At 40.0% G+C, this 13,376-nt stretch overlaps 1 long non-coding RNA gene and 1 other non-coding gene across 2 annotated transcripts in view; both read right to left on the reverse strand.

The window, feature by feature from the left end:
• Window positions 1-1,302: 1,302 nt before the first annotated feature.
• LOC132870394 (uncharacterized) overlaps window positions 1,303-13,376 on the reverse strand; it is a 130,948-nt gene continuing 118,874 nt past the window's right edge. The window contains exons 4-6 of the long non-coding RNA XR_009651105.1: window positions 4,149-4,233; window positions 3,908-3,950; window positions 1,303-1,480 (exon numbers count right to left, since the gene is read on the reverse strand). This is a non-coding gene — a long non-coding RNA (uncharacterized LOC132870394). The remainder of the gene's footprint in view (window positions 1,481-3,907; window positions 3,951-4,148; window positions 4,234-13,376) is intronic.
• Window positions 1,559-1,692, reverse strand: LOC132871070 (small nucleolar RNA SNORA9). Its single transcript, XR_009651258.1, has one exon. It is a non-coding gene; the product is annotated as a small nucleolar RNA SNORA9 (small nucleolar RNA).

The raw sequence follows: 13,376 nt of genomic DNA on the forward strand, positions 1-13,376 counted from the left end.
GGGTTTGAGTCCCGTGGCTGACGAGGGCTTTTCTGTGCAGTTTTCATGTTCTCCCCGTGGGTTTCCTTCGGGTGCTCCGGTTTCCCCCACAGTCCAAAGACATGCAGGTTAGGCTAACTGGTGACTCTAAATTGACTGTAGGTGTGAATGTGAGTGTGAATGGTTGTCTGTGTCTATGTGTCAGCCCTGTGATGACCTGGCGACTTGTCCAGGGTGTACCCCGCCTTTCGCCCGTAGTCAGCTGGGATAGGCTCCAGCTTGCCTGCGACCCTGTAGAACAGGATAAAGCAGCTAGAGATGATGAGATGGTACTTTTCAAAGTCATTTACGCTGAGCACTGTACGTACATACAGTACTCGCCCATCAGTCAAATTTCTTCAGTCTCCAACCACAAGGACAAATCTGCCTTTGGTTCATATGCACCACACAAATGGAATGAGCTGCAAAACATTCTCAATTTGGATTCCTTGCCTTCTATTGATGTGTTAAGTCTCTTAACTTCAGTCCTCATAGACCAGTCTCATTGTTTCAAATAAGTCCTTTTTATCTTTTTTCCATAGTTCATTTTAGTCATTGACTCTATGTCTCTGTATCGAAATTGTGTTTTCACCTGTTACTGTTACTTGACTGTGTTTTCGATATGTATATGAAATTTATTATTTTTTAAATTTTATTTACTGCCATTTTGGCCAGGACTCCCTGGCAGAAGAGATATTGTATCTCAATGGGACTTTCCTGGCAAAATAAAGGATAAACGTGCCATCTCCATCTCTGTGGAAACCAGAATTAGTCATGTTGCAGTGTACATTTGTTATTCATGTATTTTCTATTTGTTTGAATAAATCTGCAGTAATCTCCCTGACTGGACCCACAATCATAAAATGTATCAAATACTGTACATTGATTAAAACAAAAACACCCCCACAAAAAGACACACTTGTGTAAACAACATGTCCAGTTTGCTTTCCCCCCCCAACAATTAGATGAATAACGTGTCCAGTTTTGTGTAGCTTCCTAGGCAGAGATGTGACCGTATCGATCCGACATGCGTGGTAACATGGCAGGCAGATGGCCTCACTCTGATAGTTTACATAGAGATTAGTGGGTGCACTATACAGTATCATAGTCGTACTGGACACCACTTTAAATGCTTATATTCATGTTTGTTACAAGATGTTAAATTTTCCAGTTTAGCATCAATGACCAATGTTTACTGTCTAATTCTTTAAAATTTCAACATGAAGCTGGCCAATAAGTCAGTTTTGAGGTATTTTAACATTAAAACACACAGACCACTCCATGTCAGTATTTCAGTAGTTTTAATTTAATAAACATTGACAAAAGCAGATGAAAATAGCAGACCATAAACATCCATCAAACCATACCACCATAGCTGCCTCCTACATCACAGTCCACTGGAACCTGAATTTACAGCATCGTTCTTTATTCATGCATCTCCTCACCACGGGACACCGATCTCCTGTGAGACAAAACAGAGAAAATTAAAACAACAGTTCTCAAAGGCTATGTCACGCCACACTAGCACGGATACAGATTTATTTGTACGAGGTTTCTATAACGTGACAGCGAAGGGACAGCTGTCAGGCCTCAAACCACCCCGAGTTTCTCTAGCAGACATACAGGAAAGGACAAAGTCACAGGTTAGACCCAGCCTTGCTGAACAGCCTGCAACTTCCAAGAAGGGGAAAAAACAACTTGGGATTTAACCCGTTATGGTCCCTGCAGTGGAAAATCACTTAAAAAGGTACAGGCTGTAACATTTTTCCCTTATTCACAGTCATTTTATAAGGCTCTACACCACTAATGGATGTAGTACCATGAACAAGAATTGTTTGTTGCTGTCTTTTGTGAGTAATTATCCGTATTTAGCACCATGTGTATTTATTCTTTTTTTTTTAAACTTAGTCTGCATTTATCTATATTTTTCTCTGTAACTGAGCTACTGCAACACCTGAATTCCCTCATGGGGATCAATAAAAGAATATCCTATTCCTTTAATTTCAGGCACAGAATAGCTGCTTAGCACCCTCTTATTTTTAGCCTCCACCAAAGTCAAGTCAGGAGGTAGACATAGGTTCTGTAAAATGAATTTTGGTGAAGAGGGAAAACTCACCAATGTTTTAATGCAATGAATCTCAGAGTAAAAGTCTTTAATTTAAATGCTATACAGCTTCTCAGTAAGAGGACAAGCTGATTTTATCTATAAAAATGGTGAGGGAATGACTACAGGTTGTTAGTGAGAACAGGAACTAACTTATTTCATGGGCTTCCACTAAATGGATTTAAAAGGTGAGATTTGTCATTCTTTAATAAATTAATAATTGCCAGCATTGACAAATTATGGTATAAGAGGAATAAACACTTGAGGATATGCCTTTATGAAAAAATGTTCAAGGCTCCACATCACTCCATCACATCATCAGAGATGCCTACCCCAAATTTTGAATTTCAGTATTCTTGAAAACATTTTTCAGTATTTTGGAATGACTTTCAGTAACATTAATTTATGCGCATTTCCATTATAAAGAGGTGTATATACCAATATGTTTAACATTTAAGTTATTAAAAAGAACTGTTTTGTGTGAATTAAATAAACAAAACGCGAGCAGCCATCTCAATTGAATTTCCACTCAACAAATTTCTAGAGCATACATCACATTTTTATAAATACAATAGTGTTCCCTGTTTGCAGACATTAAGGTTGACTACCAATCATTGGTATTGAATGTAACTCCTCAAAAGTATTATATTATATTGCCTGGCAAAATGTTCTACCTGTTAACAGATTCTAATAAAATTAAAAAAAAAAAAAAAATTCTTATTTCATGCCAAAGAGAGTCCGACATTGTTATCTTAATGCCCCAATATATAAATACTTCAGCATAATGCTTCAGAAGAGACACTGAATAAAATGACATTTATAATTGTATTTAAAACAGTGGAATGATCAATTTTTTTTGCCACAATCCCAACAGCACTAATCATAAAATTCTGTTTTTGATCACACTAGCCTTTGAATTAAAGAAGTACAGCCAGTGTTTGATATTTCAGTGAATAAAAATCATACATGTAAAAAGAAACTGAATAAGTTTAACTCACATTTCATGGCACTAATTGGCAAGTTCAACTCCAAGCATAGGTCAACCATCACCGCTTCAGCACGGGTCACGTTCCGTGTCTTTTCATCCACAGATTTTGTAACAAACTGCTGGATCCCCCCAGATTTACTTTCCGCCTGACTCGCCATTTCAGCATACTCCATATGTTTTTTGGAGTTGACATGCCGCGTGCAGTCATTGCGACCACCACGAGTGATGTTAATGTCAGTTCTACACAGTTTGCAGTGCGCGTATCCATTGCCCTTTTGACTGGGTGTAATGCGCAGCCATTCTACCGTATCGAAAGTAGCGCGAACAAATGTGCGGAATCTGCGCATGTCACACACAGCATGTGCGGTTGTCGTAAAAATAAATAGCTTAGCCGTGAATCGCGCATGGATTGAAAAAGTCGCTTGGACATTTAAAAACAACTCACTGGAATTGTTTAAGACTTTATAATAATTCCGTACAGAATAACACTGTTTGCCGTAACATCGTATTTACGTAACTTTTCCGTACAAAATACGGCCAATCCGTACTAGTAGGCATCTCTGCATCATTAAATATTTGCCGACATCAGAACACTCCTAATGTTTCAATTCTTAAACGTTACATTGAGTCATCGTAATATTCAACTTTACACTGAAGACACATTTCTGATCTTTATTTAATCCATTTCTGGTGTACTACACCTTCATTTGTCTTAAAAGGGATGGGCCAACAAAGATAACCACATCATTCTTTTACACATAGAGCCGATTAGAGACTCCACAAATTAATCAGCTTACCTAGAATCCCAAGCAACCAGGGACTCAGGATACTGAGAGTCATCTGTAAAAGATTAAATACAAAAATTACATTTTTATAAAACCACAATTTATATGCAAACATGTCCGGTTTCTACAGCCTCTGTGTAGAGCCCAGAAAAAGAAAGAAAGAATCCTCCAAATCATCACAAGCCTCTTGGAGACATACAGGAAAGGACAAGATCATGACAGTCATGACACAGTACAATGAGAATACACTCACCTCAGTCAATACTGATGTAAGATCTTGAAGCATCACAGGTCTCCTCTGAAACATGAACATGACTCTGGATGAGACGAGAATCAACCTGAAAAAGAAATTTGACAGAACAATACATTTATTACACCGGATTACCCAGCAAAAATCGGATGTTCATAGTCATGCAGAATTTTAACTTCTAAATTAAGTCACATGGTTTAAAGAAGTATCCGGTGTATTAGTCCCATCTCCACATGGTTCAGCCCCATGCTTAAATGTGAATAAAGTTGATTAAACTATGATTGATCATTCTAGATTTAAAGACAACAGAGCTGGTCCACGCTAACTAACACCATCAAGTGACCAAACCAAACTGGCTCCTTTTTGCTGCTGTTCCTTGACTGTTTACATCTGGTTAAATTGTTTGCACATATTTGCACATTACTGACATTTTGCTGCCGTTTCCTTGACCGGTTACATTGTTTGCACATTCGCACATTATTGCCCTTCTGCTGCTACATCAGATCTCATCTCATTATCTCTAGCCGCTTTATCCTGTTCTACAGGGTCGCAGGCAAGCTGGAGCCTATCCCAGCTGACTACAGGCGAAAGGCGGGGTACACCCTGGACAAGTCGCCAGGTCATCACAGGGCTGACACATAGACACAGACAACCATTCACACTCACATTCACACCTACGCTCAATTTAGAGTCACCAGTTAACCTAACCTGCATGTCTTTGGACTGTGGGGGAAACCGGAGCACCCGGAGGAAACCCATGCGGACACGGGGAGAACATGCAAACTCCACACAGAAAGGCCCTCACCGGCCACGGGGCTCAAACCCGGACCTTCTTGCTGTGAGGCGACAGCGCTAACCACTACACCACCGTGCCGCCGCTAAAAAAAGTCATGATTTATAAAATGCACAATCACAAATAAATGTTTATCGCTTCCATGAAAAATAAGTGTACAAATGTAAATAATGTATAATCACAACGAGACCCAATCTTTAGTCAGTCCATCCCCTGATATTCATCTGGCTTTTTTCAGTCTGATCACTGGGAGCCTCCGCTGTCTTTCTGTGTTTCTTTTTTTTTTTTTTACAAAGAAGTTACAGTAGATAATAAAAAAGAAAGAAAATAAATGTCCTAAAATAAATAAAGAACATCCATTTCCATTTTTTAAAACTATTTACTCACAAAAACACAGCTTGGACTTCCTATAGTCAGATGATCACTGGCATGGCAATATGGCTGCCAATCAATATTTATATAATTTGTGATAATTCTAAAAGCTCTCAAATTACTTATTGGTGTCTTATAAGGTAAAATTACGATCAAACTCAGTCCAATTCAGTGATGGGGCTAAACCACTTGAAGAATGTCAAATGATCAGCATGTTACCTTGGTAACACTGAGTAAATTTCAAAATGGCTTCCTCCACATGCACTGCTGAAAACTCTACACTTCCACTGCCTTACATTCATACCAGTGGCGGCTGCTGGTTTTGAAAACGGGGGAAGCCCATTTTACGCATTCATCGTAAAACCTGTAGGCCGGATATCAAAGCATAGAAAGGTGTGCCCCATTAGCATAGTGAACTAGACAACCCTACCTAGTGGCAGAAAGTATTTTTGCTTGTACATTTCATGTTATAGTCTGGCTTGCCAGGCTAGTGCCTCATATCCTTAATCAAAAATATCAAACATCCAAAAATCACTGGCTATTCAACGAAGAGCCTTGAACATCATACCCTGATATGCAACACAGAGTCTTTAACACAACACCCAGCTGTGCAACACATCCTTGAACATCTTCTGCAACACAGTCTGGAAATTCATAACCAGGTAGGCTATGCAACACACAGAACCTTGAATATTATACCCAGGTATAACCTATAACACAGAGCCCACCATTCTCTTAACATTACTGAACAATATACACACTTCAGATTCATGAACATGAACACTATTTATACACAAATTCTGCCCTCCGCTCCTTTCCCAGAAAATGGTCTGTGACCCTGTCATTAGAGGTCGACCGATATGGGTTTTTCTAAAGCCGATGCCGATATTCAGAGGTCAGAGTCAGCCGATGGCCGATATGAGCTGCCGATTTTTTGTGCCGATATGCTATAGTATTGTCCTTAATTGGCATGCTAAAATATCATATTAGTAAGAGGACGCACAACACTTATAAACTTAACACGATTTATTGAAAATTGAACACTCTGAAAAAAATCAACATATGAAATAAATATAAAATAAATAAATACCAGTTAAGTCAAAGACTACTAATTAGGATGCAGTGCTGCAGCACAGCAACCTATGGGCTCCCCTAGGGGAGCCCATAGGTTGCAGTGCAAAGCACTGCAACTATTGTTCTTCTACGTATTTAGGATGCAGTGCTGCAGCACAGCAACCTATGGGCTCCCCTAGGGGAGCCCATAGGTTGCAGTGCAAAGCACTGCAACTATTGTTCTTCTACGTATTTCTTCTTCTTCTTCTTCTTCTTCTTCTTCCTCCTACGCAAATTTTGATTTCGAATAACTCAATAACCGTACGTCGCACACAGACAAACAATATATCAAAACGTGCGGCTCGATCGGACTCGCTATGCTATTACTTTTCTCTATAGAATACGATTTTTTCGCGACGTAGTCGCGAAAAAATCGCCCCAAAAAACCCCATTCATTTCTATGGAATTAATTGAAAAAAAAGCACTTTTTCAATGTTTTTCAAACATCCACTGCTCTGGCATGCTTTCACCTAGAGACATGATTCAAACTCTAAAACGTAGGAAAACTTCTCCTCTGTGGATCTGGCATTCAACTTTTCTGCTAGGTTTTACACTTTCGGATCAGGCCCGGTTCAAACGCCATGTGGTTTCTGGGAGAAAATCCGGCTTTTGAATGGGTGTCTATTGCGTTACACACCAGTGAGGGTCGTTAATCTTAGAGTGTAGGCGGCTTCAAAAAAAAGCTCAAACTTTCTCGCTTAAACCGTGTTTTCAGCCACAAATTTCACTCTACAGACATGATTTTCTCAAAAGTAGTAGGAAAACTTGTCCTGATTCACACAATGTGTCTACCTAAACGATAGGATTTACGGTTTTCGAATGACAAGCCTCAAAGTGAGGAGAGCACAGGTGAGCGGCCTCATTGACTCCCAGTATAAACGTTGCTGAAAAGTCACTCGTTTTTAACTCCCTGTAGCGTCCTCATTTTTAACAATACAAACAAAAAAATACATCATTTTATTCAGGAGACCCTTCTAGCGCTCACTGTGAAAGAATTTTGTGAATAGCTGCTTCCGTTGTCGAGTTATTTGTCATTGTTCGAGGCCTGGTCCATAGCAATTTACAGCAGACACCTGACAATCTTGTGTGTGTTTCTTAACTCTCCTGTTCAGGCCCATCACCATGCCAATTGGGGCCAGTGACGGGGCAGAGGGAAAAGCTGTCTCAAGAACACACACATCATGCTCAAAATTTCAAACTTAAACTGTTTTCAGCCACAAATTTCACACTACAGACATAATTTTCTCAAAAGTAGTAGTCACACTTGTCCCAAAAAAAACCCATTCATTTCTATGGAATTAATTGGAAAAAAAGCACTTTTTCAACGTTTTTCAAACGTCCGCTGCTCTGGCATGCTTTAACCTAGAGACGTGATTCAAACTCTAAAACGTAGGAAAACTTCTCCTCTGTGGATCTGGCATTCAACTTTTCTGCAAGGTTCTACACTTTCGGATCAGGCCCGGCTCAAACACGATGTGAGTTCTGGGAGAAAATCCGGCTTTTGAATGGGTGTCTATTGCGTTACACACCAGTGATGGTCGTTAATCTTAGAGTGTAGGCGGCTTCAAAAAAAAGCTCAAACTTTCTCGCTTAAACCGTGTTTTCAGCCACAAATTTCACTCTACAGACATGATTTTCTCAAAAGTAGTAGGAAAACTTGTCCTGATTCACACAATGTGTCTACCTAAACGATAGGATTTACGGTTTTCGAATGACAAGCCTCAAAGTGAGGAGAGCACAGGTGAGCGGCCTCATTGACTCCCAGTATAAACGTTGCTGAAAAGTCACTCGTTTTTAACTCCCTGTAGCGTCCTCATTTTTAACAATACAAACAAAAAAATACATCATTTTATTCAGGAGACCCTTCTAGCGCTCACTGTGAAAGAATTTTGTGAATAGCTGCTTCCGTTGTCGAGTTATTTGTCATTGTTCGAGGCCTGGTCCTTCATAAAAAAAACAGTAGAAAACTCCAGCCCTTGTGTGTCAGCCTCACCTTAGCCGCCCACATTATTAGGAACACTTCTGTTCGTACATACAAACTACAAACACTCTTCTTAGAGTTTAGAGTTTATTTTATTTTTAAACCGTGTTTTCAGCCACAAATTTCACTCTACAGACATGATTTTCTCAAAAGTAGTAGGAAAACTTGTCCTGATTCACACAATGTGTCTACCTAAACGATAGGATTTACGGTTTTTGAATGACAAGCCTCAAAGTGAGGAGAGCACAGGTGAGCGGCCTCATTGACTCCCAGTATAAACGTTGCTGAAAAGTCACTCGTTTTTAACTCCCTGTAGCGTCCTCATTTTTAACAATACAAACAAAAAAATACATCATTTTATTCAGGAGACCCTTCTAGCGCTCACTGTGAAAGAATTTTGTGAATAGCTGCTTCCGTTGTCGAGTTATTTGTCATTGTTCGAGGCCTGGTCCTTCATAAAAAAAACAGTAGAAAACTCCAGCCCTTGTGTGTCAGCCTCACCTTAGCCGCCCACTTTATTAGGAACACTTCTGTTCGTACATACAAACTACAAACACTCTTCTTAGAGTTTAGAGTTTATTTTATTTTTAAACCGTGTTTTCAGCCACAAATTTCACTCTACAGACATGATTTTCTCAAAAGTAGTAGGAAAACTTGTCCTGATTCACACAATGTGTCTACCTAAACGATAGGATTTACGGTTTTTGAATGACAAGCCTCAAAGTGAGGAGAGCACAGGTGAGCGGCCTCATTGACTCCCAGTATAAACGTTGCTGAAAAGTCACTCGTTTTTAACTCCCTGTAGCGTCCTCATTTTTAACAATACAAACAAAAAAATACATCATTTTATTCAGGAGACCCTTCTAGCGCTCACTGTGAAAGAATTTTGTGAATAGCTGCTTCCGTTGTCGAGTTATTTGTCATTGTTCGAGGCCTGGTCCTTCATAAAAAAAACAGTAGAAAACTCCAGCCCTTGTGTGTCAGCCTCACCTTAGCCGCCCACTTTATTAGGAACACTTCTGTTCGTACATACAAACTACAAACACTCTTCTTAGAGTTTAGAGTTTATTTTATTTTTAAAAGGGAAAGTGCACAAATTAAACATTATCCTTGTGGTAAGGACAGATGTCTGTCCCAGGTTATAGCAGTACATGCTAATTTCCGCCTGTAGTCACTTTGGTCATACTCTTGAATAGGTCTTCTTCATGACGGCTGCTGTCTCGAGCACACACACGATCATTGCATTGAAACATCATTGCGGGTCACACATTCACGGCCAGCGAACATGCGTGAGCGAATTGCTTCGCGCACTGCATCCTCTCACAATTTCCCCCGGGGAATTGTCCGGTCTAGTTAGGATGCAGTGCTGCAGCACAGCAACCTATGGGCTCCCCTAGGGGAGCCCATAGGTTGCAGTGCAAAGCACTGCAACTATTGTTCTTCTACGTGTTTCTTTTTATTATTAGGATGCAGTGCTGCAGCACAGCAACCTATGGGCTCCCCTAGGGGAGCCCATAGGTTGCAGTGCAAAGCACTGCAACTATTGTTCTTCTACGTATTTCTTCTTCTTCTTATTATTCCTACGCAAATTTTGATTTCGAATAACTCAATAACCGTACGTCGCACACAGACAAACAATATATCAAAACGTGCGGCTCGATCGGACTCGCTATGCTATTACTTTTCTCTATAGAATACGATTTTTTCGCGACGTAGTCGCGAAAAAATCGCCCCAAAAAACCCCATTCATTTCTATGGAATTAATTGAAAAAAAAGCACTTTTTCAATGTTTTTCAAACATCCACTGCTCTGGCATGCTTTCACCTAGAGACATGATTCAAACTCTAAAACGTAGGAAAACTTCTCCTCTGTGGATCTGGCATTCAACTTTTCTGCTAGGTTTTACACTTTCGGATCAGGCCCGGTTCAAACGCCATGTGGTTTCTGGGAGAAAATCGGGCTTTTGAATGGGTGTCTATTGCGTTACACACCAGTGAGGGTCGTTTAGCTTAGAGTGTAGGCGGCTTCAAAAAAAAGGTCAAACTTTCTCGCTTAAACTCCGTTTTCAGCCACAAATTTCACTCTACAGACATTATTTTCTCAAAAGTAGTAGGAAAACTTGTCCTGATTCACACAATGTGTCTACCTAAACGATAGGATTTACGGTTTTTGAATGACAAGCCTCAAAGTGAGGAGAGCACAGGTGAGCGGCCTCATTGACTCCCAGTATAAACGTTGCTGAAAAGTCACTCGTTTTTAACTCCCTGTAGCGTCCTCATTTTTAACAATACAAACAAAAAAATACATCATTTTATTCAGGAGACCCTTCTAGCGCTCACTGTGAAAGAATTTTGTGAATAGCTGCTTTCGTTGTCGAGTTATTTGTCATTGTTTGAGGTCTGGTCCGTAGTAAAAAACAGCACAAAATTCAAGACCTTGTGTGTGTTAGCTCATTGACATGCATTATAAACGGGATAGAAAAGTCACTCGTTTTTAACTCCCTGTAGCGTCCTCATTTTTAACAATACAAACAAAAAAATACATCATTTTATTCAGGAGACCCTTCTAGCGCTCACTCTGAAAGAATTTTGTGAATAGCTGCTTCCGTTGTCGAGTTATTTGTCATTGTTCGAGGCCTGGTCCTTCATAAAAAAAACAGTAGAAAACTCCAGCCCTTGTGTGTCAGCCTCACCTTAGCCGCCCACTTTATTAGGAACACTTCTGTTCGTACATACAAACTACAAACACTCTTCTTAGAGTTTAGAGTTTATTTTATTTTTAAAAGGGACAGTGCACAAATTAAACATTATCCTTGTGTTAAGGACAGATGTCTGTCCCAGGTTATAGCAGTACATGCAAACAAACAGTACATTACTTTTCTCTATAGAATACGATTTTTTCGCGACGTAGTCGCGAAAAAATCGCCCCAAAAAACCCCATTCATTTCTATGGAATTAATTGAAAAAAAAGCACTTTTTCAATGTTTTTCAAACATCCACTGCTCTGGCATGCTTTCACCTAGAGACATGATTCAAACTCTAAAACGTAGGAAAACTTCTCCTCTGTGGATCTGGCATTCAACTTTTCTGCTAGGTTTTACACTTTCGGATCAGGCCCGGTTCAAACGCCATGTGGTTTCTGGGAGAAAATCCGGCTTTTGAATGGGTGTCTATTGCGTTACACACCAGTGAGGGTCGTTAAACTTAGAGTGTAGGCGGCTTCAAAAAAAAGGTCAAACTTTCTCGCTTAAACTCCGTTTTTAGCCACAAATTTCACTCTACAGACATTATTTTCTCAAAAGTAGTAGGAAAACTTGTCCTGATTCACACAATGTGTCTACCTAAACGATAGGATTTACGGTTTTTGAATGACAAGCCTCAAAGTGAGGAGAGCACAGGTGAGCAGCCTCATTGACTCCCAGTATAAACGTTGCTGAAAAGTCACTCGTTTTTAACTCCCTGTAGCGTCCTCATTTTTAACAATACAAACAAGAAAATACATCATTTTATTCAGGAAACCCTTCTAGCGCTCACTGTGAAAGAATTTTGTGAATAGCTGCTTCCGTTGTCGAGTAATTTGTCATTGTTCGAGGCCTGGTCCATAGCAATTTACAGCAGACACCTGACATAATCTTGTGTGTGTCTCTTAACTCTCCTGTTCAGGCCCGTCACCAAGCCGATTGGGGCCAGTGACGGGGCAGAGGGAAAAGCTGTCTCAAGCACACACACATCATGCTCAAAATTTCAAACTTAAACTGTTTTCAGCCACAAATTTCACACTACAGACATAATTTTCTCAAAAGTAGTAGTCACACTTGTCCCAAAAAAAACCCATTCATTTCTATGGAATTAATTGGAAAAAAAAAGCACTTTTTCAAACATCCGCTGCTCTGAGAAACTGAGAAGAGATCAGCCGACAGGCCTCACCTTAGCCGCCCACTTTATTAGGAACACTTCTGTTCGTACATACAAACTACAAACACTCTTCTTAGAGTTTATTTTATTTTTAAAAGGGACAGTGCACAAATTAAACATTATCCTTGTGGTAAGGACAGATGTCTGTCCCAGGTTAAAGCAGTACATGCTAATTTCCACGTGTAGTCACTTTGTTCATACTGTTGAATAGCTCTTCTTCATGATGGCTGCTGTCTCAAGCACACACACAATCATTGCATTGAAACGTCATTGCGGGTCACACGTTCACGGACAGCGAACATGCGTGACCGAATTGCTTCGCGCACTGCATCCTCTCACAATTTCCCCCGGGGAATTGTCCGGTCTAGTGTTATATTTGTTACTCTTCCTACGCAAATTTCGATTTCGATTAACTCAATAACCGTACGTTGCACACAGACAAACAATATATCAAAACGTGTGGCTCGATCGGACTCGCTATGCTATTACTTTTCTCTATAGAAAACGATTTTTTCGCGACGTAGTCGCGAAAAAATCGTCCAAAAAAACCCCATTCATTTCTATGGAATTAATTGAAAAAAAAGCACTTTTTCAACGTTTCTCAAACGTCCGCTGCTCTGGCATGCTTTCACCTAGAGACATGATTCAAACTCTAAAACGTAGGAAAACTTCTCCTCTGTGGATCTGGCATTCAACTTTTCTGCTAGGTTTTACACTTTCGGATCAGGCCCGGTTCAAACGCCATGTGGTTTCTGGGAGAAAATCCGGCTTTTGAATGGGTGTCTATTGCGTTACACACCAGTGCGCCTCGTTAACTCAGAGTGTAGGCGGCTTCAAAAAAAAGCTCAAAATTTCTCACTTAAACTGTGTTTTCATCCACAAATTTCACTCTACAGACATGATTTTCTCAAAAGTAGTAGGAAAACTTGTCCTGATTCACACAATGTGTCTACCTAAACGGTAGGATTTACGGTTTTTGAATGACAAGCCTCAAAGTGAGGAGAGCACAGGTGAGCGGCCTCATTGACTCCCAGTATAAACGTTGCTGAAAAGTCACT

Source organism: Neoarius graeffei, chromosome 22, assembly GCF_027579695.1.
Source record: "Neoarius graeffei isolate fNeoGra1 chromosome 22, fNeoGra1.pri, whole genome shotgun sequence".
In the NCBI taxonomy this organism is placed as follows: domain Eukaryota; kingdom Metazoa; phylum Chordata; class Actinopteri; order Siluriformes; family Ariidae; genus Neoarius; species Neoarius graeffei.